The sequence below is a fragment of the Puma concolor genome, chromosome D4, assembly GCF_028749965.1.
Source record: "Puma concolor isolate L17-30 chromosome D4, mPumCon1.1.hap2, whole genome shotgun sequence".
Taxonomy (NCBI): Eukaryota; Metazoa; Chordata; class Mammalia; order Carnivora; family Felidae; genus Puma; species Puma concolor.
In genome coordinates, this window is record NC_141679.1 from 72,380,817 (window position 1) to 72,408,680 (window position 27,864).

General features: G+C 38.3%; 1 protein-coding gene across 2 annotated transcripts in view; it reads right to left on the reverse strand.

The window, feature by feature from the left end:
* LPAR1 (lysophosphatidic acid receptor 1) overlaps window positions 1-27,864 on the reverse strand; it is a 362,490-nt gene that overhangs the window by 252,691 nt on the left and 81,935 nt on the right. The window lies entirely within an intron of this gene.

A 27,864-nucleotide genomic window follows, 5' to 3' on the forward strand; every position in this document is an offset into this window, starting at 1 on the left:
AAAGCAGATTTGTGATCTTTCAGTTCCCATTGAGTAATCTCTCTTTTAACAAGAGAAAGCTGTACTCAACCGGCCTTTTTCAAGAATTCATCTTTCTTTCTACCACACAGGCAGTTGGAACTACAGCACTTTTGTTTTTTCTGAGAATCAGTGAGATAATTTAACATTTTTAAAAGGCTGCTGTTGCTGCCATTAATTTCTATAGGTAAAGAGCGCCTGGGAAATGTTTAAATGTGGTTTTTTGTTTGAGTGGGGTGTTTTGTTTAGTTTTGTTTTCTGAGACAAAGGGAAACAAAGGTAACTCAGGTGATCAATGCCTAACCACCTAAGTCTGATTCTTTGATGACATTTGTTTTATGAAACCTTGAAGAGTCTGGAAAGGTCATGGGTAAAGGGTAGGAGGGAGAGAAAGAGGAGGAGAGGCTGTCACACTGAATAAATAATCTATCCCAAGTTCCCAGCCTGGTTGCCATCACGTTAGCAGGAAAGGTGAAACTAATATTCCCTGAGGGGCAAAAGCTCAGAAGGTCAGTCCTCTTTCTTAGGGAGGTTTTTGCCTCTTTAGTTGATTCATTGGTTTAGAGTCAAGATTTTTCACTATGTCTGTCCTGGGCCTCCCTGCCACTTGTTTCACTAGAGTCCATCCGTTGTGCTTCAGTGTCACTGGAATATAGGGAAAGATAGTGACTTGTCATTTGAAGAAAGGAAATGAGGGCCATTAAGCCAAATGTTTAACTGAAGTCAAACAAGTATTAGCAATACAGTCATTGCTGATGTAGAGTTTCCACTTGTGTGAAGGAAAATGCGAAAATTGATAATGGAATGGAGTACCATCCCTTCTAACTCAGCCTAGGAATGCGTTCTTGGGTATTATAGATGAGCCTAAGGAAGATTCATTCATATTTGGACATGACACATAAGAGGTGGACTACGTGGCTTAGGCATTCATTTGTCTGCATTCATTTGTGTCTGGAAAAAGTTCAAATGAACTTTGCTTGGGAGACTACTCTCTAACTGGGATGGAATAAAAGGGCATACCTAGTACCTTGGAGTAGACAGCAGAAGAGAGGTAAAGGAGCTACTTCCCCAAGGAAGGAAAAGAAATGTAGTCATTTGGCAATGTCATCAATGTCATCATGGCGGACACCAGCAGCAGTGATGACGCTGACTTAAAATTCTCGGCAAGTTTCATGAACATTAGATATTCAAAAGAGTGCATAGGGAAGAACAACATGAGCTAAAGTAAGACACCACAAAAATAACCAGGTAAGACTTTAAAAGCCTGGACATTCTTTGTTAGTCTTGCACAAGTGCCAGGAGAATTTATTACTACAGTCACCCTATCCAGACCTATGGTCTGGTGAGTTCTGGGAAAATCAATTTACACAAAGGAACACTATTAAAATTAGTACCACAAAATGAGCACAGAAAAAATCAGCTAGTGAAGTAGACTGAACGGAAGCAAAGCAGGTTTGTGAAGTACTTCATGTTAGCTATGTTGTAGGCAATTCACTCTCTACTTTTTTTTATTCCTTTTTAAATTATCATTTAAAAATCTATTCAAATTTTAAGATTATTTTTCCCCCACAGAGGAAAAGAAACAAAAAATGATATATGTCAAAGACCCTCCTGTAGAGTTGCATTTTTATGGATTTCAATACCAGGCAAAACTAATCCACGATAACAGATACCACAATGTAATTACTTTTGGGTTGGAATGTTGGCTGGGAAGGAACATAAGGAAACTTTCTAGGGATATGAAAATGTTCTATATCTTGTGTAGTGGTCATAAGGGGTATATACATTTGTAAAAATTTATTGAACTATAAAATCAAAATTTTTACATTTTACTATATTAATTACGCCTCACTAAAAACAATGTTAAAAATGTTTATTTTTCAACCCAAGAAGAATTGGTAATATATTGGGTCAATCTATCAGAAACACGTTATGCCTCCATTTATTCATTTGTATTTGAACACTCTCTGTATATCATTTTAAGTTTCTTCCTTAGTTAATTTAAAAATTACTTTTGTAGAAATTATATTTATTTTCCATCATACTCATCAGTGGGTTGTTTCTCATATATAGCAAAATCATAGTATAGTTATTTTAACTGACTTCCTTATTTCCATTATTCTTTTCTGTCTAGGCTTTGTTGTTGTTGTTGTTGTTGTTGTTGTTTGTTTTTCACTGAGCATATCACTAAGAAATAATGACAGTGTTGCCTTGTTCTTGGCTTGAACTACCAAAAAGCTATTTTTAAAAATGAGGAAATATGTCATACAGTGCTATATGTCAATTACATATCAGTAAAACTGAAAGGAGGGGCGCCTGGGTGGCTCAGTCGGTTAAGCGTCCGACTTCAGCTCAGGTCATGATCTCACGGTCCGTGAGTTCGAGCCCCGCGTCAGGCTCTGGGCTGATGGCTCAGAGCCTGGAGTCTGCTTCCGATTCTGTGTCTCCCTCTCCCTCTGCCCCTCCCCCATTCATGCTCTGTCTCTCTCTGTCTCAAAAATAAATAAACGTTAAAAAAAATTTGAAAGGAAAAAAATGATGAGAGCTAATATTCCTGTCCTCTTGATAAAATGCCTTTAGCATTTGCCACTAACAGAATGTTGATGTTAGATTGAGAGATTTACTCTCATATTAAGGTATTTCTGTCTATCCTTAAGTTTTCCTTGAATTTTATCACAGATGGGTATAGAATTTTGCATCTCCAGATCCTGATCTCCTGGTTGTGAGATCAAGCCCCACCTCGGGCTCCAAGCCGTGGTGGAGCCTGCTTACGGTTCTCTCTCTCCGTCTCCTTCTGTCCCTCCCCTGCTAAAATAAAGAACTTACATTCAGTGTTCTCATCATCATTTTCAATAATCCTAGCTGCAATTTTTTTTTCCTACTTAACTCAAGAAAAGAGAAAAATTAGTTAGAAATCAGGTTTGGCTGCTGTGAGAGGCCCTAGCGGAGAGTGGTTAAAATAAGGTAAATGTCCATGTAGGAGGCTAGGGCTGAGGACAGCTCAACCTTTTTCTATCTTGCTAAGATATTTACCACCCAATTTCCACAGTATGTGGTCTCCACATCATGATTTCAGATCACTGAAGTAGTTCTTAACATCATATCCACATTCTAGCCCACAGAAGAAGCATAAGAGGGAAGGAAAGGATTTGCAAAGTATACATTGCTCATATCACTGCCATCCACATTAGAATTTAGTCACAAGGCCACATCTAGAATCAAAGGATCCTGAGAAATGTAGTCTTTTGCTGGATGGCCAAGTGCTAAATTAAAAATTCTATTACTATATAAAATGGGAGAACACATAAACAGCGAAAAAGAATCAGCATCTGACAGTTTTTAAAATGTTTCCAGTGAGCTGATTTAATTTTTAATTTTTAATTTCTAGTTTTGTTTCAGTGGATCAAACAATGGGATATGAATTATTTTTAGTATTTAAGTTCAGTGATAACTGATTTAATTGAAGTACACTTGACACACAATGTTCCATTAGTTTCAAGTATACAGCATAGTGACTGGACAAGGCTATCTGTTATACTATTCTCACCAGAAATGTAGCTACTATCGGTCACCATACACCATATGACACTATTACAATACCATTTACTATACTCTACTTATCCTATACTCTACCTTTTACTCCTGTGATTTATTCATTCCACAACTGGAAGCCTGTATCTCCCACGTCCCTTCACCCATTTTGCCTCTCCCATCCACCCACCTCCCCTCTGGCAACCATCAGTTCGTTCTCTGTATTTATGGGTCTATTTCTGGTTTTTGTTTGCTTATTCGTTTTGCTTTTTAGATTCCACATATAAGTAAAATCACATTGTATTTGTCTTCCTCTGACTTATTTCATTTAGCATAATACCCTCTAAGTCCATCCATGTTGTCCATATGGCAAGATCTTATCCTTTTTATGGCTGAGTAATATTCCAGTGTGTGTGTGTGTGTGTGTGTGTGTGTGTGTGTGTGTGTCACTTCTTTATCCATTCATCTGTTGAAGGACACTTGGGTTGCTTTCATATCTTGGCTATTGTAAATAATGCTGCCATAAACATAGGGGTGCATATATTTTTCAAATTAGAGTTTTCAATTTTGTTGGGGGTTGGGGATAAATACCCAGTAGTGGAATTACTAGATTGTATGCTATTTCTATTTTTAGTTCTTGAGAAACCTGTATACTCTTTCCCAGTTTGCATCCCCACCAACAATGCAAGGGGATTCCCTTTTCTCTGCATCCTTGCCAACACTTGTTATTTCCTGTTCTTTTCATTCTAGCCATTCTGACAGGTATAAGGTGATATCTCATTGTGGTTTCACTTATATCTGTGTCTGTTTCATTTCATGTGTCTGTTGGCCATCTGTATGCCTTCTTTGGGAAAATGTCTGTGCAGGTCTTCTGCCCATTTTTAATTGGATTATTTGGGGGGTTTTTGGTGTTGAATCAAATAAGCTCTTTATATATTTTGGATATTAACTCCTTATTGGACATATCATTTGCAAATATCTTCTCACTTTCAGTAGGCTGCCTTTTCATTTTGTTCATGGTTTCCTTTGCTATGCAAAAGCTTTTTATGTTGGCATAGCCCAAATGGTTTCTTTTTGCTCTTGTTTCCCTTGCCTGAAGAGACCTATCTAGAAAAATGTTGCAATGGCCAATGTCAAAGTAATCACTGCCTGTGTTTTCTTCTAGGATTTTTATGGTTTCAGGTCTCACATTTAGGTCCTTCATGAGTTTTGAGTTTATTTTTGTATATGGTGTAATGAGGTAGCCCAGTGTCGTCGTTTTGCATGTAGCTGTCCAGTTTTCCCAGCAGCATTTATTGAAGACTATCTTTTCTCCACTGTATGTTCTTGCCTCCTTTGTCGTAGATGAATTAACCATACAACTGTCGGTTTATTTCTGGGCTCTCTATTCCATTGATCTAGATATCTACTTTTATGCCGGTTCCATACTGTTTCCATTACCACAGCTTTGTAGTTATCTTGAAAAAGTGAGATACCTCCAGCTTTGTTGTTCTTTCTCAAGATTGCTTTGGCTATTCAGGATCTTTTGTGGTTCCACACATATTGACAATTTTTATACCTTAATAGATGATCATATATTTTTAAATATCCATAGATTATGAAAAAAATGTGTTCCCTTTGTAATGTACAAAGTTTTATACATATTTATAAATCCACTTTCCCATCTGTTTCTCCCTGTCTATTCTTACCTAAAGCACTTTACCTGCTGGTTATATTCCTTCCACAACCAACACTTTTGCTAGTTCCCTTTTACTTGCTTTCTAGTTTTCTACAGCTTCTCTGAATAGATGCTTAGAGATGGCAGAGAAGTAGATGATAGCTTCATATATACCACTGTCATAATTCTGTAAAATGTAATTTATTTTAGAAGTGGCTAGTTTGCTATTTTTCACTAATATTTATAGGTACCTTGGACAAATATGCCTCTTTAATAAAATAGTAGGGGCTACACTTACTCAAATAATAACTTGGGCTATATTTCAAGTTGTAGTTTCACTATGAATTCTTGTTCCTAAAAATTTTTTTTTCAGGGGTTCCTAAGTGGTTTAGTCGGTTGAGCGTCCAACTCTTGATTTTGGTTCAGGTCATGATCTCACAGTTTGTGGATCAAGACCCATGTCAGGTTCTGTGCTGATAGCCAAAATTTTTATATAGTCTTCCTATATCTTCCAGTGTTAATAAAAAGCACTGTTCCATTATTGTGGCATATTTCCACTATTTTAAATTTTTTAAAAATTATATCAGTATTTATTTTATAAAATTTAAATGAAACTGTATACATTATTTTATAAATTATGTTATAATCTCAAATGTTGCCCAAAAAACTATGTAATGTTTTATAACAAATCCAAAGTTTTTCATTTTATAAGTACAGCGTCTTGTAGAGCAGGCAAAACTGGAAAGTTAAAAATGATATGTAGACCTGCAGCTGGTGAAAAAACATACGAAAAACCCTGTAGAGTTAAAAACTACAGAGGCTGAATTCTTAGTCAGAAGATGTTTTCCCAATGTCAGGTTAATAATTTTGTGTGTCTGGCACTGTGGTTCAACTGTAAAAACAATGGAACTCCAACAAGATGGGATAGTTGTGGGGGGAGGGGAGAAAGAAAGCCAAGAAGGGCGAGGAGGATATGATTTTAACATCTGAAACTCAACTTTATAATGAGAAACAGAGGAGACATGATGTCATACTCTAGAAGGTAACTCCACTGTATTTTTTTTCAAGCTGGCTTGACCTGAGGTTTTCAACAAAGTCCAGATGGAAAGAAGGGAGAAATATATATATTCTAAGTTTGAAACAAAGACTTAAAATGGGGGGGAGTGGTTCACTCATGAATTTAACATGCTTGCATTTAATGCAGACCAAGTAAAGCCACCTCATTATTCCCTCCTCCCGACCTCCTTACCCCAAACCTGTTAGCCTTACTCTGAATCTGCAGGATGCTGTCTGGCCTGGGTAGTCTCCTAACCACTGACTGAGGGAGGAGGTTCCTTTATTCCCACTGATGGAAAAGTCATCTATCGTCTTTCATCCACTCTAAAGTCTCAGGTTTGTTTTCTTGCGTTCAGTTTTTGTCCTTGTTTTGTTTGTTTGTTTTTAATTTTTTTAATGTTTTATTTATTCTTAAGAGAGAGAGAGAGAGACAGAGCATGAGCGAGTGAGGGGCAGAGCGAGAGAGGGATACAGAATCCGAAGCTGGCTCCAGGCTCTGAGCTGTCAGCACAGAGCCCAACACAGGGCTCAAACCCACAAGCTGTGAGATCATGACCTGAACCAAAGTCGGTCGCCTGACCGACTAAGCCACCCAGAAGCCCCTGTCCTTGTTTTGTTTTGTTTTCATATTTTGCCCTCTCTGCAATTGGGATGGATCTTACAATCAATGATGCTTTGTGGTTTTATCGGCAAAAGTTTTTTTGGTTTGCTTACCTGCTTGCTTTTGTATTTTCTTTAGTGGAACTAAAATAATGCTGCATCCATTGTTAATGTTGTCTTAGAATTGACCAAATACAACTCTAATAGAGGTGACTGATGAAGCACAAGGGCTTTATTTGCTTTGTTTTGCTTTGCTTTGTGTTTATTCTGCAGTCACATCTTGATTGCAGAAGACACCCAGAAAGTAGCCCCCTGTGACCTGGTCTATGTTCTGTGAAAGTTCACTTCTGTGGCTACTGTTGATTATGCAACTATAAAGCCAGCAGTCATTTTTCACCTGGGGAAAGGCTGTCCATCTTCCCTGGAAGCTCTAGGTAGGGAATGTATCAACGTGCATTAGAAGCCCAGAATCTACAAAGAGGAAAGGATGGAGACTGCAGTCCCTGTCCCCCTAAAAATCCAAGATCAGGGAAACATGGGATGAACCAGGGTGCCAATGCTAGAAGTAAGTGACAAGTACAAGAAAGGAGAAGTCATTGAGAGAAAACAAAAAAGGTTGATTTTCCTTGAGAAGGTGGTGGAGCCTCAAGACAAGGCTAGGTTTTAGGGAGAAAAGCAGCTGGTGGCTAGGGGCAATAAGTCCTGGAGACTTGGCCACTCTATCATAGTGCTGAGCTGGTTGAAGAATGTGACCAAGGACAGAGCACAGCAGCCCAGCCAGGAACCACTAGGACACTGGCAGGAATCCAAACCTTCAAAACCATTTCCTAGGGTCACCTGGGAGACTCGATCAGTTGAGCGTCTGACTTCGGCTCAGGTCATGATCTCATGGGTCCGTCAGTTCGAGCCCCACATGGGGCTCTGTACTGACAGCTCAGAACCTGGAGCCTGCTTCAGATTCTGTGTTTCCCTCTCCCTCCCTGCCCCTCCTCATTCATGCTCTGTCTCTCTTTCTCAGAAATAAACATTAAAATAATTTTTTTAATTAAAAAAATCATTTCCTCAACTGTAGACAGGCACCCATCCAGCTGAGCAGGACTAGCCTTGTAACAGCAACAACACATGACAAAAATGAAAGCAGTAACACCAATAATCCTACTCCACTTGCTGGTCCCCCTTCTCTCCCCTGCATGCATTCAGAAGTAACACTGACACCCTCTGGACTGGGGGTGGCCCTGCATTCATGGAAAACTAATTGAAATTAGGACACTTGCCAATCTTTGTATCCCAGCTGCTAGAGCAGATCATTTGCCTAACAGGTACTGAGTACCTGTTACAAAATCAGGCACCATAGAAGAAACTTTTAAAATGTTCCCAACCATCAATGACAAGTTGTGATTATTCTAAGGAAATAATGTCACAAGGGTTTTAAAACAATAATGTCCAAAGACACAAAGCTGATAGTGGTGGATTAAAGATTCAAACGAAGGCCAACCTGATTTGGAAAGTCATATTCTTTTCACAACACCATGCTGGCCATCTCTGAAGAGATGAGAATTCTCACAAGGTCAAGTTATTCAGAGATCTTCCACAATGCTTAACTGATTGTCTTATTCCGGATTAAATAATATAACCAATGTTTGGAATATGAAGAGGAAATAGCTGGGCCTAGAACCAGCCATCTGTCCCAGTGATGCAGAAGTCTCCAGTCAAATTTCCCTGGTTCACTGCGAACTGGGTTAATACAAAGCTTGACAAATTTAGGAGTTCCTGAAAGTTTCTAATGAGAGGTTTTCTGAAAAACAAAGGAGACCTTGACTCTACTTCCTCTGGAGGAAACACACAAGACTCTGTACAGAAGCCCTAAAAATCTGTCTTGCAGAGTCTCTTTTCATATGTCAATAAGGAAAAGTAGAGGAGTTTGTCATTAATCTACAATCCATCTACTTGGTTGCCTGAGGGGAGATAAAGTAGGGGGATGGGCAAACCAGGTGAAGGGAGGTAGGAGATACAGGCTTCCAGTTATGGAATGAATAAGTCAGGAAAATAAAAGGCACAGCACAGGGAACATAATTGATGATATTGTAGCAGCCTTGAATGGTGACAGACGGTAGCTACACTTGCGGTGAGCATAGCAGAAGAAAAATTGAATAGCTATGTTGTACACCTGAAACTAATGTAATATTGTGTATCAACGGTACTAAAAAAATTTTTAATAAATAAAAATAAAATCCATCCACTAAAAGATTGATGGAGCACCTCTAGAACTTTCTGGACATTGAACTTCTTAAGGCCAAAGAGACCACTAACACTTTTGCATTAATTTTACATCCCTTTTCTGATTATAAAATATGATATGACTTTGTTTGAATTGTGGAATAAAAATAATTTGCATGAAGAAAAGGCAAAATAATATTTGATTCATAATCTTCTCATGAGGTGATAAGAAAAGTTACCAGTTCAAATTACTATTTCCAGTCATAGCTATTAAAAAATCATAATTAGTAACACACATGGAAATAGTTGTATATCCTTCTTCTGCTTAACATTACATCATGAGTTTTCCCTTAGCCATTACAAATTTCCAGAAACTGCCAACCTTGTAATTTTGGGTGTTGGCCATCAAGGATTCTAATCATAGAATAGAGAGTGAAAGGAACATAGTGCCTGCCTGCTAATATGCTCATAGAGAAAAAGGTAACCAAAGTCAGCAAGACGAGGGCATGCTTGAGAGGCAATGGGAAATCCGAAGTATTATTTCAAAAGGCATGAGTGGAAAACAAGAAATCAGAAAACATCTGTTCCAAACATTAGGGAACATGGCTAAACTAGTTAGGGATTTAAAACCCTATAGAGATTTACTGGGATAATGACTCCCAGAGGGAGGGAATCTTTTATAAACAGGGTGATTATGGAATTTTTCATTCAATCTTGAACACTATTGATAATTGGAGACAACAATGGTAAACCAGGACATTCCTAGGGAAACTGACACAAATAGTTGCCTTATTTATAGTTATTAAGGGGAACACTCTTGCACTGCTGATGGGAATGCAAACTGGTGCAGCCACTCTGGAAAACAGTACAGAGGCTTCTCAAGAAACTAAAAATAAAACTACCCTACGATCCAGCAATTGCACTATTAGGTATTTACTCAAAGGATACAAAAATACAAAAAAAAAGATTTGAAGGGGCACATGTACCCCAATGTTTATAGAAGCATTATCAACAATAGCCAAACTATGAAGAGAGCCCAAATGTCCATTGACTGATGAATGGATAAAGAAGATGTGGTATATATACAAAGGAATATTATTCAGCCATCAAAAAGAATAAAATCTTGCCATTTGCAATGATGTGGATGGAGCTAGAATGTATTATGCTAAGCAAAATAAGTCAAGGAGGGAAAGACCAATACCATATGATTTCACTCATACGTGGGATTTAAGAAACAAAACAGATAAATAAGGGAAGGGGAAAAAAAGGGAAGAGGGGTAAACAAACCATAAGAGACTTTTAATGATAGAAAACAAACAGTGGGTTGATAGAGGGAGATGGTGGGTAGGAGATGGGCTACATGGGTGATGGATACTAAGGAGGGCACTTGTTGTGATGAGCACTGGGTATTGTATGTAAGTGATGAATCACTGAATTCTACTCCTGAAACCAATATTGTACTGCATGTTAACTAAAACTTCTTAAATAAAAATAAATGAATAAAAAATTTAAAAATTAAAAAAAAAAAAGAAGATGTGAAGGTGAAGAGTTCATAAGGGCTCTCGGACTGCTTGGATTTTATTGTATTGGCAATAATTCCTCTACAGGACTATATACTAACAGTGGCATCAAGAATTCTTGTTCTGAATCTGTTTTACTCTTTTCACTATTAAATACTGTGCTACCCAAAGTTGGAAACATGCTCCAATATCATAAACACACACGCACGCACACGCACACACACTCACACACACAAGAATGGTCAGTGGGATTCATGAGGCAGAAACCAGAAAGTTTCCTAGGGCAGTGGTGCACAAGTGCCCATTGATTATGTAATGTTTTCGGTGGAGACAGAACATTACATAAGAAACATTCACTGTACAGTATTCCTAAAGTCTCTGAACTGTTCTGTCAGTCCCCACATTCATCCAAGTGTATCATCATGATTCCAGGATTTCCCTGTGTACTTTTTCCATACTCTGTCCCAGGGTTGCTAAGTGGAAAATGAGATTTTGGTGGGATGAAGGAACGGGAAGTAGTGAAAGATGGGGTGGATTTATATGGAAAAAGCACCTGCATTCCCAAGGTTGCAGGATTGGCAACTCCCACCATGACTCCTTAGGGACGCGGTAGCATGTACCCATTCGCCAGCATGAGTGGGTAATATGTTGGAGGCAGAGAGATGGACTTCCCAGGGTCTGAGCTGGTTGTATATTTTTGAACAGTCCTTTGCTCATTAGAGGATACCCAGAAGATTCTTCTATTATTTCAACATTCTAATCATTTTTAATAAGGACTTTTTCTGCTTCAATCAGCTAAAGACATTTCTGTTGCATACAACTAATCCCTCTAACTGATAAACCCATTTAGAAGTAGCATGCCCTTCATTCCTCTAGTCCTTCTGGTCCAATGACTGTGTAAGTCCCTACTACCTATCTTAAGTCCTTACACCCAGAACACGTAGAGTGGCTTTCTATTTTTCCATCTAGTTTCTATTATTTTTTATATGTAGAGAAAGATATCTAGAAAATTACTTTAAACTTGAAATATATTTACACTTAAGAAGGTGTGGAAGGGCGCCTGGGTGGCTCAGTGGGTTAAGCGTCTGACATCGGCTCAGGTCATGGCCTCACGGTTCATGAGTTCAAGCCCATGTCGGGCTCTGTGCTGACAGCTCAGAACCTGGAATCTGCTTTGGATTCTGTGTTTCCCTCGCTCTCTGCACCTCCCCCCCCACCCACTGGCACTCCATCTCAAAAATAAATAAACATTAAAAAAATTTTTTTTTAATGAAGGTGTGGAGAGGCCTTGAGGGGACATGCCTTGACTCTGTAACGTTCCAACTTTTAATAAAAAGAATAGATTGCTATATTAAGTATGCAATAAAAATTCATTAAAAAATAATGAAACTAATACCTAACGTAGATCCAGCATTGTTATGTACTCAATAAATACTTGCTGGTAGAACAGGCAAAAGAAATATCAAATAATTGTAGACTGCTATTTTATAGATAAAGCAGATGGCACTGTAAACACTGAATGGCTGGCTACAGCACCACTGGTTTTGGTATGGAATGTTACATGTCCATTTTAGGACAATAAATACAATGGAAGTTTAGTAGTAGAAGGGAACTAAAATGTATGGAGACATGGTCATGCTACTTTTAGATGGCTGTGTCTATTTAGAGGCATTAGCTACAAGCAACAGAATAAATTATGGCTGAATTAAGTGATAAGAAGTTTATTAAAATTGCTGGGAAGTTTTCACCTAGCAGAACAAGGGCAGGCTGAGCAACCCCAGCCAACATCACATCAGAGAACCAGTCTGGCAGACTTTGCTGCCACCACCAGAAAAGGTGAAGCCACCTACCCAAGATCCCACAGCTAAGAAGTGGTAGAACTGGGATTTAAACCCGGACAGTCTGATTCTAGACTCTTCACTACCCAATCCAGATACGTGGAATCTGTAAAATTCACTGTACGGAGAGGTATGGTTGGTATCTTTAGGATAGTGTGAGTGACTGCGTCAAGCTCTCTTGCTGGCATTTTTTACGACCTCATGTTTCATCTGAATGATCTCTCTCTGAACTACTGGTTCTCTAGGGTCTCCTGTCACTCTTGGGGCACAGTGAAGACATGGACCAGAAACAATCTTCTACCATGTCTTGTATGAGGTGTATAATAAAACACTAACAAAAGAGAGAATGCACAAGTATGCAGCAACATTCATTGGCTGTAAAAATAGATGAGAAAACTAGGGCACAAGATGGGAAAATGGTATATTTGTCATCAGAATAAAGGAGACAAAAAATGTAAATGACTTGATAATCAGTTTAATGAAGCAATTAGATGTTACTGTTTTAAATCAATCATACTCTAAAATTATCCTTCCCTAAGTAGTATTTTCTATCAACAATCTCTTTCTGTGTCTCTCTCTTTTTCTCTCTCACTCCCTCCCTCCCCCAGCATTATTTCAAAGTAAAATATATGGTCCTTAGTTTTTATGGCATGTTTCCTGGTGCTCAATAATTCAGCTCTTTGGAAGGAGCTAATGTGTAGCACAAATGCTATTTCGTCTTGCTAGAGTGAAATTCCAGTGGTCTACCACCTTCTTCTGTGACAAAGCTTTCTGGCTGAGCATTAACAACATTCTTTATAAAAGACAGAGACTGGGAACATGAAGAAGACCCGAGCTAAACAATGTACACACAATTATTAAGCATGATAGAACCCAAAATATGTTTGGAAAGAGATTTACTCCCTTTGTTATATACACCATAGCAATGCATGAACCTGAAACATCAATTTCTCAAACAATTTTCCGAGACTTGTAACAGTCCCATCAGATTTCACCAGATTAATCTGGTATTTAGGGAGGCCAGATCAAATATTTATAAAACTAGGAAAAATTATTCACTAGCCTTATTTATTTTTTAGGATCGAGAGTGCCTAATGGTGTGTGGAACACACACATTTTAAGAAATAATCTATATCATTTTACATTCTTGAACAATTCTGGGGAAGGGAGATTATTTTACACAGAGAACTGTCTGGAAATTTCCTGTAGTCTTGAAATGCTCTCTGAACATCTATCATACTTTTGAGAATTTAGACCTAATAAGATTTCACAGCAACTATGATAGCACCAAAAATATTTGCAGTTGAGTATAATTATCAGTTTCCTGCAGGAGAGAGAGAATCTTTGTTATTAGGACAGGACTATTTGGCAATACTGAGGCAGCATAACATGGAGAAAAAAACAAAGAATTTGGAGATAGACAGGTCTGGACTGAAAAACATACAGTCAAGAATGCCTGTATGTCCATCTGGAAGCCCCCGCCAACCCTTTGTCTATAGAGATAGAAACACTTCCTTCCTCAAGGATACTATTACAAAATGAATGAAAAGTCTGCAAATAGCCATGAGCTGCTTCAAAACAAGAGTGCAGTGTAAACATCAAATTAATTCTTCTAGGGTCACAGTTCATTCATTCTTGGCCCAAGGATAAATGTGATAGCGGTTACCCAGGATGCTGAGTGGACAATTCGCCTAATCATATACAGGAAGCATTCGCTGTTTGCAACCTGGCTTGGAAATTCTGAGTATTATTACTTTCTGAAGTTATATATTATTTTAGTCTTGGTAATTTGGCTACTTTTATTAAAATAAAGACCCATTTCATGTATTCATTTATTATTGATGTCCCTCCAGACTCCAAAAAGGATTTTAAGAGACTTAAAAAGAAATGAAAGGAAAGACTAACAGAGACATTGTAAGAATGTGGTAGAATAAGTAATTATGCAAGAAAACTATGTTGAGGAAACATATTTTAATCAAACACAAGACTTAGATATTTCCACCAAATAGAGGGAAATATAAGACTTTGGTATCAAATGGCATCTGCTTAGCAGTGGTAACATTGTGGTAAAATCTCTGAGAGCAGCAATAAGATTCATAGACACTATGATGGAAATGTGTGGAAGGAAAGGAATGATCACTGACTAAAATGTCAGTGGAGCTGGATTGAGGAAAAATAATTCAGAGATTCTCAAGCCTCATCAAGTGAAAGAAAGAGCTCTGCTTAGTTGAAAGACGACGGTACAGACACTTCATCCTTCTGCTCTCCTTCTCTGACTCCACACAAGGAGAGATGCATCACAAGGGCAGAAAAAGGAAGAGCCTTGATAAGAATGTACAATACGCCAACTGTGATGTTTCACATGCTCTTCGATTCACAGAGTGGAAGTAAGAGAAAAACATGCCTTGTTTCAGCAGAATGCACTCTATAAATGTATGGAACAAGGTGCATTTTGGCTAAGGGACGCCCAATAAGATAGTGCCAAGACTCAAAGAGAATCCTCTCATCTTGACTGATGATATAGGTAAACACCAGGTTTGATTAGGTCTTTCCATTTATTAAAAGAAGAAAAAAATGTTTGATGTCAATTTTGTAATCTAAAATATTTTAGTTTCTATGTTTAATTAAAATTGTTTCAATTTTAATTCATTTTAGATTTTTGTAAAAACTTACACATTCAAATTTTTCCCAAAACCTAAAAAGAAAAAAAAAAATGTCAAGGAGCCCCGTGGAAAAGATGATGTAGCGCAAAGAAAACATATCATCAATCTGAAGACCTAAAAGAGACTCTCCTATCTTTGAAAATGATGTTGGGTGGGAAGCTAAAGGAAAATTATTTAAAACTTGGCATCTTCAGTGGGTTGCAAAATGACAGAGCAAATATGAAAGAGGGAGAACAGGAACAGGTAAAATAGTGCAACCAACAGAGACGCCAGGACAGAAATTAGAGAGGAACGGGGGGTGGAATGAAAGAAGGAAGAACAAAAAGGAAACTGATACTGAAATAGCAGAATTAAGATCTGCAAAGAGAAGAAACGATGTGGCAAAGAAAGCAAATGTGGGAAACAACTTGAAGAGTCTTCTAAAAGAATAGCTGTAAAGGACATGACATAATTTCATGTGGGAAGTTCTAAATATCAAGGACTTACATTGAAAATCTAACCAAGGAATTAATGATGGTCACACCCACAAGACCAGAACAATTTTAAGTCATATAACTTTTCTGAACTTAAAAACATAAAGATTATTCATATCAAAAGTAATTAACACGTTCTAAATGAAATTACCAATAACAGACCCATGCTGAAATTTCTGAATTACAAGGATAAAGAAAATATCCTACAAGCCTTCAGGGGCACAAAGGAAATTTTAAAAACAACAACAGGATGCCTGGGTGGCTCAGTCAGTTAAGCAGTCAACTTCGGCTCAGGTCATGATTTCGTGGTTTGCGGGTTCAAGCCCTGGGTCAGGCTCTGTGCTGACAGCTCGAAGCCTGGAGCCTGCTTCAGATTCTGTGTCTCCCTCTCTCCCTGTCCCTCCCCTGCTTGTGCTCTGTCTCTCTCTCAAAACTGAATAAACATTTTTTAAAAAATTATAAATAAAACAACAACAACAACAACAACAACTAAAAACAAACTCCAACATTATGACATTATGCTGGCCTCAAAATTCTATTCAATAAAAAGAAGGCAAAACAAAACAGAGAAGTCCATAGGATTTTCTGGAGGTAAAGCTCTAACACAAGATTATTTCCACATGAGTAGTTATTCCTGTGTGAAAGAAAAAAAATCATCATTCCAGTTAAACAAAGCCCAGAAAATACAGAATCCAAGTGCCTTTTTTCCTTAGAGTAAATTTTTCCTTTTTAGTTATAAAATGTATGTAACAAATGTATTATAAAAAGAATATTCAGGGGCGCCTGGGTGGCGCAGTCGGTTAAGCGTCCGACTTCAGCCAGGTCACAATCTCGCGGTCCGTGAGTTCAAGCCCCGCGTCAGGCTCTGGGCTGATGGCTCAGAGCCTGGAGCCTGTTTCCGATTCTGTGTCTCCCTCTCTCTCTGCCCCTCCCCTGTTCATGCTCTGTCTCTTTCTGTCGCAAAAATAAATAAACGTTGAAAAAAAAATAAAAAAATAAAATAAAAAGAATATTCAGGGGCGCCTAGGTGGCTCAGTCAATGAAGCACCTGACTCTTGATTTTGGCTCAGGTCATGATCTCACAGTCGTGAGATGGAGCCTCACCTCAGCTCCACACTGGGCATCGAGCCTGCTTGGGATCCTCTCTCTCTCTCTCTCTCTCTCTCTCTCTCTCTCTCTCTCTCTCAAAACATAATATTCAAATAAGCAAGAGAAAGATAACAACCACCTATAAATCACCTTCCAGGCTTATTTAGCAATATGTCACAAATTGTTGCCCATCTCATTAAAATTCTCTTATAGCGTCATTTACAATGTTGGGATTAGAACTTAGACTTCATTCCAATATGGAGAATAATAAATTATGGATGTGCCACCATTTATCTAACCTATTACCTGTGATCCAAATGTCCATTTGGTCAGAAGTCCACTGCCCTCCCCCAAGATTTCACATATTCCTGCAGAATTTAAATTCCTGCAGTTATCTCTGGCTTTGACTCTAGCTCTGCACTGAGTTCATTTAGAATACGATTGCCTTGGCATGTGCTGTATCTGATCCTGTCACTTCTCTGCTACAAACCTTATTATTATTATTATTATTATTATTATTATTATTATTATTATTATTTAAATCCAAGTTAGTTAGCATATGATGTAATAATGATTTCAGGAGTAGAATTTAGTGATTTATCACTTCCATACAACACTCAGTGCTCATCCCAACAAGTGCCCTCTTTAATTCCCATCAAACATTTAGCCCATTCCTCCACCTACCTCCCCTCCAGCAACCCCTCAGTTTGTGCTCTGTATTTAACAGTCTCTTATGGTTTGCCTTCCTCTTTGTTTTTATCTCATTTTTTCTTCCCTTCCTCTATATTCATCTGTTGTGTTTCTTAAATTCCACATGAGTGAAATCACATATATGTCTTTCTCTGAGTTATTTCACTTAGCATAATACACTCTAGTTCCACCCACGTTGTTGCAAATGGCAAGATTTCATTCTTTTTCATTGCCGCATAGTATTTCATTGTGTATATATGTGCTGTGTGTACATATACATACATATATATATATGTATATGTATATATACACACACATACATACATACCACATCTTCTTTATCTACATCATCTTTATCTATTCATCAGTTGATGGACATTTAGGCTCTTTCCATAATTTGGCTATTGTTGAAAGTGCTGCTATAAACATTGGGGTACATGTACCCTTATGCATCAGCACTCCTGTAACATTTGGGTAGATTCCAAGCAGTGCTATTACTGGATCATAGGGTAGTTCTACTTTTAATTTTTTGAGGAAACTCCATACTGTTCTCCAGAGTGGCTGTACCAGTTTGCATCCCCACCAACAGTGCAAGAGGGTTCCCTTTTCTCTGCATTCTTACCAATGTCTGTCATTGCCTGAGTTGTTAATTTTAGCCATTCTGAGAGGTGTGAGGTGGTATCTCATTATGGTTTTGATTTGTATTTCCCTGATGATGAGTGATGCTGAGCATCTCTTCGTGTGTCTGTTGGCCATCTGGATGTCTTTGGAAAAGTGTCTGCTCATTCTGCCACAAACCTTTTAATAAGTACTTTTCCATTGCCCTTGTAATAAAGTGTAAATTACTCAGCTTGACTTACAAATCCTGCATGTGCCTCCATTTCCAGACACTGCCCCCTCCCAACTGCCTACTCTCCTCTTTTCTCCTATGTTCCAACCACATGAACAATTGATTTTAGCTTCCCAAAGAGTCAAATTCCTTCTTACCTCCAGACCTCTGCAAGTTGTTCAAAAAATATTTACTAATCTATATTTCTATGCACTTTGCTTTAGGCCTGAAGGGCCTGGTCCAGAACAGACAAACCAGAACACATAGCGAGAACACAGATTTTAATATATGTAAGAATTTAATATGCTATAAAGTGTCACATATCAGTGGGAACATAATTAATTATCTAACAAATATTATGCAAGAATATTGGCCTCCACTGAGGAAAAAAAGTTAAGAATAATAAAGCTGAAAGCCCTACTTAATACTAGATATAAAAATTAACAAGCCAGATTTAAGATGTACATATGAAATACACATCTCAATGTACATATGAAACCATTAAAAACTGGAAGATATTACAACTGGTTAATTGACCTTGAGGTGTGAAAGGAAGTTCTAAGCATATAGCAATAGAGTTATCTTTAAAGGAAAAGTTTAACATATTCAATAACATAAAAATCAAGAGCTTTGGCAATTAGGGGAAACAAAGAGCAAATAAACTGAGCAATATCGTGTTAGTTGTAATGAATGCTTTATATTTTATTGTATTCCCAGCTCACAGAGAAGGTCCCAATCCATATAACCCAGCAATTCTGTGGCCTCATCTCCCCCACGCTTATGTCCTCCCCAGCAACTCTTGGCCACATGAACTCCTTCCTGTCCTTCAACCCACCCTGCTTCTACCTCAATGCCTTAGCCCTTGCTTTGCTTTCCTTTGGGTTTTCTTTTCCCACTTACCTGCAAACCTTGCTTCTGCCTTTGCGTATTCTTTCCTATTGCTGCTGTAACAAATTACCACCAGCTTAGTGGCTTAAAAACCTCATAAATTTAGGGGCGCCTGGGTGGCTCAGTTGGTTAAGCATCCAACTCTTGATTTTGGCACAGGTCATGATCTCTCAGTTCATGAGACCAAGCCTCATGTTGGGTTCTGAGCTGATGGTAGGAAACCTGCTTGGGATTCCCTCTCCCCCTCTCTCTGCCTCTCAAAATAAATAAACTAAAAAAAAATTTTAAACCCATGTAAATTTATTACCTTATACTTCTGGAGGTCAAAAATCCTAAGACCCAGGTGCCAGCAGAGCTGTACTCCTTCTGGAGGTTCTAGAGCAGAATCTGTTTGCATGCCTTTTTCACCTTCTAGAAGCTGCACAGGCAGCTTTGCTTCTTTGGTTCACGGCCCCTTCCTGCATCTTCAAGCCAGCAGCATAGAATCTTCAAATCTCCTTGACTCTACTTCCCCATGTTGCATCTCCTTCTCTGACTGACCTCCCACCCCCCTCTCGTAACAATCCCTTACAGTGGGCCTAATCTTCCCATCTCAAGGTCGTTATTAACCTAATCACACCTGAAAATCCCCTTTACATGTAAGGTAACATATGTACAAGTTTCAGAGATTCAGACATAGAAATCTTTGGAGAGGGCATTTTTTCTGTCTACAAAATTTCCTTCAGATGTTGCTCAAATGTTACTTTATCAAAGAGACAATGCTACACCTAAATAAAACAGAAAGAGCTTCTGTTCCATCCCTAAACCTATGCTTCTGCTTCTCACTGTATTTTATTCTTTTGTTTAGCACTTTATACCATCTAATTTATGCAATCTCCATCAGGCCAGGGACTTTATATTATTTACCCATGGGTTCCCATGGCTAGAAGAGTGGGAAGCACATTATAGGTGCTCAATAAATGTTTGCTGAATGAATAAATGAACCAGAAAAAATAAAATGACTTGTTTCCAGGGCAAGAAAAATACCAGAGATGACAAACTCTCTTGTATTGATAAATAAATAACAAAAAGAAAGGAAGAAAGGATGGACTGCATCTCCTCAAATTGCTGTTGAATTGTGAAATCTCTCTGTTATTGGTCCGCAAAACTTTCCCTATGTCATGCATTAGATTTTCTTTAAATTTTGGCCAGAGCAGTATTAAGTCAGTGTAATGAAGGCAAGAGGTGACAAGTCTATACATTTCTCAAGAAAAATCTGAATTCTTACATGTTCCTCCTGCCTCCATGGTAACCTAAGGAAGGTAAGTATAAGCAAAATCAAAAAGGGAGAAGGGAAAAAGAATGTTGAGCCCACGTGGCCCGTTCACAACAAAAGTCTGTTCCGTTGTGATTTGTAGCCTGTTATTCAGCAGGAAAGAATCTTGGAAAAACAAGCATCTTGTTCTTGGAATGTCAGAGAGAATCAAAATAATTCAAAATCCAATCAGTGGCTTTGAACAAAACACATATTCCTTTCTCCTGTTAGATTTGGACAAGAATTCCTCACACAGTAGAATTTATAGAGCTGAAGACTACTGGAATAATGAACAAGTCTAGGAAAATCCTGAACCACCCTGACTTGCCAAGAGTTGGGGACAATGGTGCAGGGCTATAGGGGGACACCAAGGGAGAAGACGGGATAGGGCGCAATGTATGAAATGGAAGACTGAATTCTGGCAAGGGAACTGCCTGCTTTGGTATTTGCATAGCAGAGTAATGACACTTGAAACCTTTGCTTTTATTTTTCCTTAAAATGCATGAAGCCACATGATTGTTATAGTCACTCTTGCTGTATAAAAATTGTCCCATGGTTTAGTGGTATAAACTACAATCATTTGATTTTGCTCACAATTTTGAGGGTCAGGAATTTGGGACAGGCTTTGCTAAGTCTCTCTTTGGGGGTCTCTCATGCCACTACATTCAGATGTCACCTGAGGCTGCCGTCACCCAAAGACTTGCCTGGCTAGGCATCTGAGTTGGCTCAATCATGTAGTTGGCAAGTGCTAACCTTTGGCAAGGTCTTTATCGTATTCAATATATAATTATTAAATCCATATCACCTGCTAAGCACTGTGCTAAGTAAATAGAATTATTACTGACTGAAGTAGGAAAAAAGGAAGGAGGGAAGAGTTTATTTCAGTTTGTCACATTTCACCTTAAAAATAATGTTCTTTTGGGGCGCCTGGGTGGCGCAGTCGGTTAAGCGTCCGACTTCAGCCAGGTCATGATCTCGCGGTCCGTGAGTTCGAGCCCCGCGTCAGGCTCTGGGCTGATGGCTCAGAGCCTGGAGCCTGTTTCCGATTCTGTGTCTCCGTCTCTCTCTGCCCCTCCCCCATTCATGCTCTGTCTCTCTCTGTCCCCCAAAAAATAAATAAAAAGTTGAAAAAAAAATTAAAAAAAAAAAAAATAATGTTCTTTTTGGCATGCAGAGAAACCATGTGGTTCACTCTGGCTTTTGTCCTCCAATAGTTCAAGCATTTAAAGAGAGAACTTAAGGGGCACCTGGGTGGCTCAGTCAGTTAAGTGTCCTACTTCACCTTATGATCTCACCGTTTGTAGGTTCAAGCCCTACATCGGGCTCTGTGCTGATAGCTCAGAGCCGGCATCCTCCTTCAGATTCTGTGTCTCCCTCTCTCTCTCTACCCCTCCCCAGCTTGTGCTCTGTCTCTTAAAAATAAATAAATGTTAAAAAAATTAAATAAAAAGAGAACTTAAAAGATTAGGTTCATAGGGGCACTTGGGTGGCTCAGTTGGTTAAGTGTCGACTCTTGATTTTGGCTCAGGGCATGGTCTCACAGTTGGTTTATGAGTTTGAACCCTGTGTCAGGCTCTGTGCTGACAGCGCAAAGCCTACTTAGGATTCTCTCTCCCCCTCTCTCTCTGCTCCTTCCCCACTCTTGGGCACTCTCTCTCTAAAAAATAAATAAATAAACTTAAAAAAAGATTAGGTTCATAAATCAATGTTTGGGAATAGCAGAAAGAAGAGTATGGGGTTCTCCTTGCTGCCTGCCCATATCAGAATCATGTTCTCTTGGATAGAGTGAAGAGGGAAGGAAGTCTGCCTGGGACTTACCTCCAAAGTGGGGCCCAGAAGCATCAGAGAGAGCCATGTGGTTCCCCCAATATAGCAATTAAGCAGGGGATTCCTGGTTGGAAGAGGCTATGCAGAAAATATGGGGCTCTCAGTCCTGGCCTGAGTGGCCCAGTGCTTAAGGAGCACAGGGGCCTCCCACTAATCCCAGAGGTCTCATGAACCCCATGAGAGTTGGAGTCAAACCCACAAAAGCTAAAGATAGATTTTCTATCTGCCAGACATGATAGGACTAGAAATAGAAATCCATTTAAATAATCAAAAGTAGGGGTGCCTGGGTGGCGCAGTCGGTTAAGCGTCCGACTTCAGCCAGGTCACGATCTCGCGGTCCGGGAGTTCGAGCCCCACGTCAGGCTCTGGGCTGATGGCTCGGAGCCTGGAGCCTGTTTCCGATTCTGTGTCTCCCTCTCTCTCTGCCCCTCCCCCATTCATGCTCTGTCTCTCTCTGTCCCAAAAATAAATAAACGTTGAAAAAAAAAATTTTTTTTTAAATAAATAAATAAATAATCAAAAGTAAATCACATCTCTTCCTCATCCTCCTCCTCCCCTTCACTATACTCTCTGCCTCAGTGGTCACACTGTTTCCTCCACTTCTGTATATGTGTCTGTCTTGTCTCCCTTTGCTTCTTTCTTATAAGGACATTTGTCAAGGCATTTGGAGCCCACCCAGATAATGCAAGATAATCTCTCCATCTCAAAACCCTTAACTTAATCACACATGTAAAGGTCCTTTTTCCCTATAATCTAATATTTACAGGTTCCAGAGATTAGAAACTGGAATTTTGAGGACTTTTACTCAGCCCATCCCACCCACTGAAGGGGTTAACAGAGCATCAAGTTGGCACATTCCTCTTAAATATTTAGACAAAAAAATAGTTATTTGTCCTATACTTCCAAATGAGGCTACGTGATGCTGCAGCTCCCTGTGTCTCTATTGTGAACTTACCCTGTCAAGAGCTTTTTATCATAGGCAACTCTGTCCTTTCTAACCCCATGATCATCCTTTGGGGCAATGGAAAAAATAATATAAATCCTCCTTTGGGTTCCTCATTATGTGCCTGAAAGATGTTACGATGCTTCTTTTGTAAACCCATTCATCATATCTGGGGTAAGTATGCCACTGACATTGCCATTTAATCACTCCTACTATGTAGGGTACAATTACTGTGTCAATTTGAGCTGTTTGCATTTAATTCCATCAAAAATTATCTCATGATATCAGAATACTATGAAGAATCACAAAGGAAAATAGATGTGAAAAAAAGCTAAATTATGTACTTGAACTGAGCCTGACTCATCTCCCAAATTTGCATGTTGAGTATAGACTCAGTCCATATACCACTGAAATCATCAATATTACTAAAACATTGCAGGATTAGGATAGACACCAAAGGCCTACGTAATAAAAAGACAATTAGCATTGAAAGGCTCTTGGATTATGATGGAGATAAATCTGCCATGCTTTTAATAAATAGACCTAATTGCTTTACTTGATTATCTATTTCTTTCTTTAGTATTAAATTTACAAGAAAAAAATGAAGATCTTTAAAAGAAGCCTTAAAGATTTCATTTTTCAGCAGCCTTGTCTTTAAGGGAAAAAATTCATTTTTATAATATATTGTTTCACAAAGTGGTTTATGATAATGTCTAAACTGTTTAGATTGCTTTGGGGACACATTTTAAGCCTTCATTTAAGAAAAAAAAAAACAGCTGAACCATGCATTACAGTAAATCAGTGACCTCTGGATCCTGTGTGTTGTGGGCTTGCAAATGGTTTCTTTTGCATTGCCATCGTGAATTCTTTCCTAATGAACTCTGTGCAACATAATGAATATCCATATTTTGGATATAAGAAGCCCACTTGGCCTCCAAACTGTATTATGTGAACGACAATTATTTCTTAAATACTGATTTAACATTCACAACGAAAATATACACGACTGTGTGGCATGACAGACCACTAGCCTAAGACCATCCTCTGAATCTAGATAAATAGGCAGAACCAAAACCAATGTTCTAGATCTGCGATCTTGTAAGACTAGTTGATAGAGTCTTACTCCTGCTTCCTTACACCTCCTCTTACCCAGCTCTTGGGGTTTCCAGCAAAATTCCTGGATGGCTCCAGAAGTCTCTTGCCTATGGCCAAAGCTCTTCCTCATAGGTTGTCTCATTCAGCCATGGCTGCTGCCTCTCCTAGTCCCTGCCACTTCTGTTGCTCTACAGTCCCAAGCAGCAGTAAGAGCAAAAGACAGTGAGGCATTCCCATCACAGAAATGGGTTGTACTGTTGTCAGAAACCTTGAGACTCCAGAAGCATCTGGGTTTTACTGCATGTTCATTAACAGCTTTTTCTTATTTCTACTTCCTAGGATATGCCATATCAGAACTCCATAAAGAGGAAAGGAGAACTTTACACATTCTTTCAGAGCTAAGAAATAACTGATCATACAATAAGTAAAAAAAACAAAAAATTGAAGCAGAAATGGAAAACCAAATTATTTGAGCTAAAGACACGGATAAGCCATAAATGTTACAGTGGTTGAACTGCTAATTCCTCTTAGTGCTCTTTCTATTCCACTAGATGAAAAGATTAGTAACACTGGAAACTTTTAAGGATGACATTCAAATCCCTGGTAGTTTGATGAGGTTTTTTTTTTTTACTGTAAATAATTTTGGGGAACATTCATCTCTGGCATGCAATGGTCTTGGAATATTTTCTGTGAAAAATAAAATAAGAATGCCTTTTATTGGTATTGGTACTGGTTTATAAAGATTACAAAGAGCAGCAACACACATTATCCCATTTGATCCTCAAAGCAACTCTGCAAAGCAAACAGGAAATTCATACTATGATTACCATTTTAAAGATGAGGAAACTGAGAACCAAAAATCATAAAGCTCCTGATCAAGATCTTATAAATAGTAAATGGAAATATTAGGTCTTGATCTCAGTTCACTGTATTTCCCATTAAACCATAATGCCCCTTCATCTAACTCTTTCTCTCTTTTTTTTTTCCTGGAAAAATAAAGGCACTCCTATTTTAAAATTGAAAAGGTTGTTAGTTTTAAAGGAAAAACAAAACCTTTCTCCTTTTTAAAATTGCATGAACAATAGATCTTCATTACAGAAAAATAAGAAAAAAAACTTTGAAAGGAAAAAAGCGGGAAAAATCTCTGGGTTATCACCTAGAAACAATAACACCTAGAATTAATAACTTGGTGTATTTCCTTTTACACTATTTCCTGTGCAAGTCTGCCCATGTTAATAAATATAAATTTGCTTACAAAAATTGCACCATCTGTACAGACTGCTTTTGTGCACTGCCTTTTGCACTCAATACCTTTAGAACAACTTTTCATGTCAATATTTAAATACCAATAACTATAATTTTGATGACTACATACTATCTCATAGTATAGGTATATTTAATTTGTTTAATTGAACCCCTAAAATGCCAAATTTAAGTTGTTTCCAAATTTCTTCTATTTTATTTTAATTTTTTTAATGTTTATTTATTTTTTTTTAATTTTTTTTTCAACGTTTTTTATTTATTTTTGGGACAGAGAGAGACAGAGCATGAACGGGGGAGGGGCAGAGAGAGAGGGAGACACAGAATCGGAAACAGGCTCCAGGCTCCGAGCCATCAGCCCAGAGCCTGACACGGGGCTCGAACTCACGGACCGCGAGATCATGACCTGGCTGAAGTCGGACGCTTTAACCGACTGCGCCACCCAGGCGCCCCTATTTATTTATTTTCGAGAGTAGAGAGGAGCAGAAAGAGAGAGAAACAGAGAATCCCAAGCAGGCTCTGCACTGACAGTACAGAGCCCAATGCAGGACTTGAACCCATGAACTGTGAGATCATGACCTGAACCAAAATCAAGAGTCAGACACTTAACCAGCTGAGCCACCCAAGCACCCCAGTTGACTCTATTTTAAATAAGTAATGTGAATATTGCCTTAAGAAACATGAGACAAATCTAAATTGAAGAACATTCTAGAAAATAATTGTCTTTACTCTTCAAAAAAAATCAAGGTCAGGAAACATAAATAAAAAAAAGAATTGCTCCAGAAAAAAAAGAGAACAAGCAGTAAATGACTATAAAAGACAAAATTGGATGGCAATAAACTGAACAACCTAGAGGAGATGCATAAATTCCTAGAAATATATAGTCTACCAAACTGAAACAGGAAGAAATTTTTAACAGACTCCTTACCAGAAATGAAATTGAATCAGTAATCAAAAAACTCCCAACAAACAAAAGTCCAGGACTAGACGGCTTCACAGGTGAATTCTACCAAACCATTAAAAAACCTATTAATACCTATTCTTCTCAAACTTTTCCATAAAATAGAAGAGGAAAGAATACTTTCAAATTCATTCTATGAAGCCAGTCATAGAAGTCAGGTATCAAAAACAGATAATTATATCACAAAAAGGAAAACTACAGACCAATATCTTGATGAACATAGATGAAAAAAAATCCTCAACAAAATATTAGCAAAATGTGGGGCGCCTGGGTGGCGCAGTCGGTTAAGCGTCCAACTTCAGCCAGGTCATGATCTCGCGGTCCGTGAGTTCAAGCCCCGCGTCAGGCTCTGGGCTGATGGCTCGGATCCTGGAGCCTGTTTCTGATTCTGTATCTCCCTCTCTCTCTGCCCCTCCCCCGTTCATGCTCTGTCTCTCTCTGTCCCAAAAATAAAAAAAAATAAAAAATAAAAAAATATTAGCAAAATGAATCCAACAATACATTTAAAAAAATCTTTCACCATGATCAAGTAGGATTTATTCCAGGCATGCAAGGGTGGTTCAATATTCACAAATCAATCACCCTGATACATAACATCAATTAAGAGAAAGAATAAAACCGTAAGATCATTTCAATAAATGCAGAGAAAAGCAATTGACAAAGTACAAATTCCATCCATGATAAATACACTCAACAAAGTAGGTTTAGAGGGAACATACCTTAACATAATAAAAGCTTTATATGCAAAACCCACAGAAAACATCATCCTCAATAGAGAAAAACTGAGAGCTTTTCTCCTAAGGTCAAGAACAAGACAAGGATGTCTACTATCACCACTTTTATTCAGCATAGTACTGGAAGTCCTAGCCACAGTAATCAGACAAGAAAAAGGGATAACAGGCATCCAAATTGATAAAGAAGTAAAACTTTCACTATTTGCAGATGACATGATGCTATATATAGAAAACCTTAAAGACTCCACTATAAAACCACTAAAACTGATAAAGGAATTCAGCAAGGTTGTAGGATACAGAATCAATGTGTAGAAATCTGTTGTATTTCTATTCTATATGCTACTAATGAAACAGCAGAAAGAAAAATTAAGAAAGCAATCCCATTTACAATTGCACCAAACATAATAAAATACCTAGGAATAAACTTAATCAAGGAGGTAAAAGACCTGTACTCTGAAAACTACAAAATATTGATCAAAGAAATTGAAGATGACACAAACAACTGGAAAGACATTCCCTGCTCATGGATCAGGGGAACAAATGCTAAAATATCCATACTACCCAAAGCAATCTACAGATTTAATGCAATCCCTATCAAAATACCATCAACATTTTTCACAGAACTAGAACAAACAATCCTAAAACATGTATGGAACCACAAAAGACCCCAAACAGCCAAAG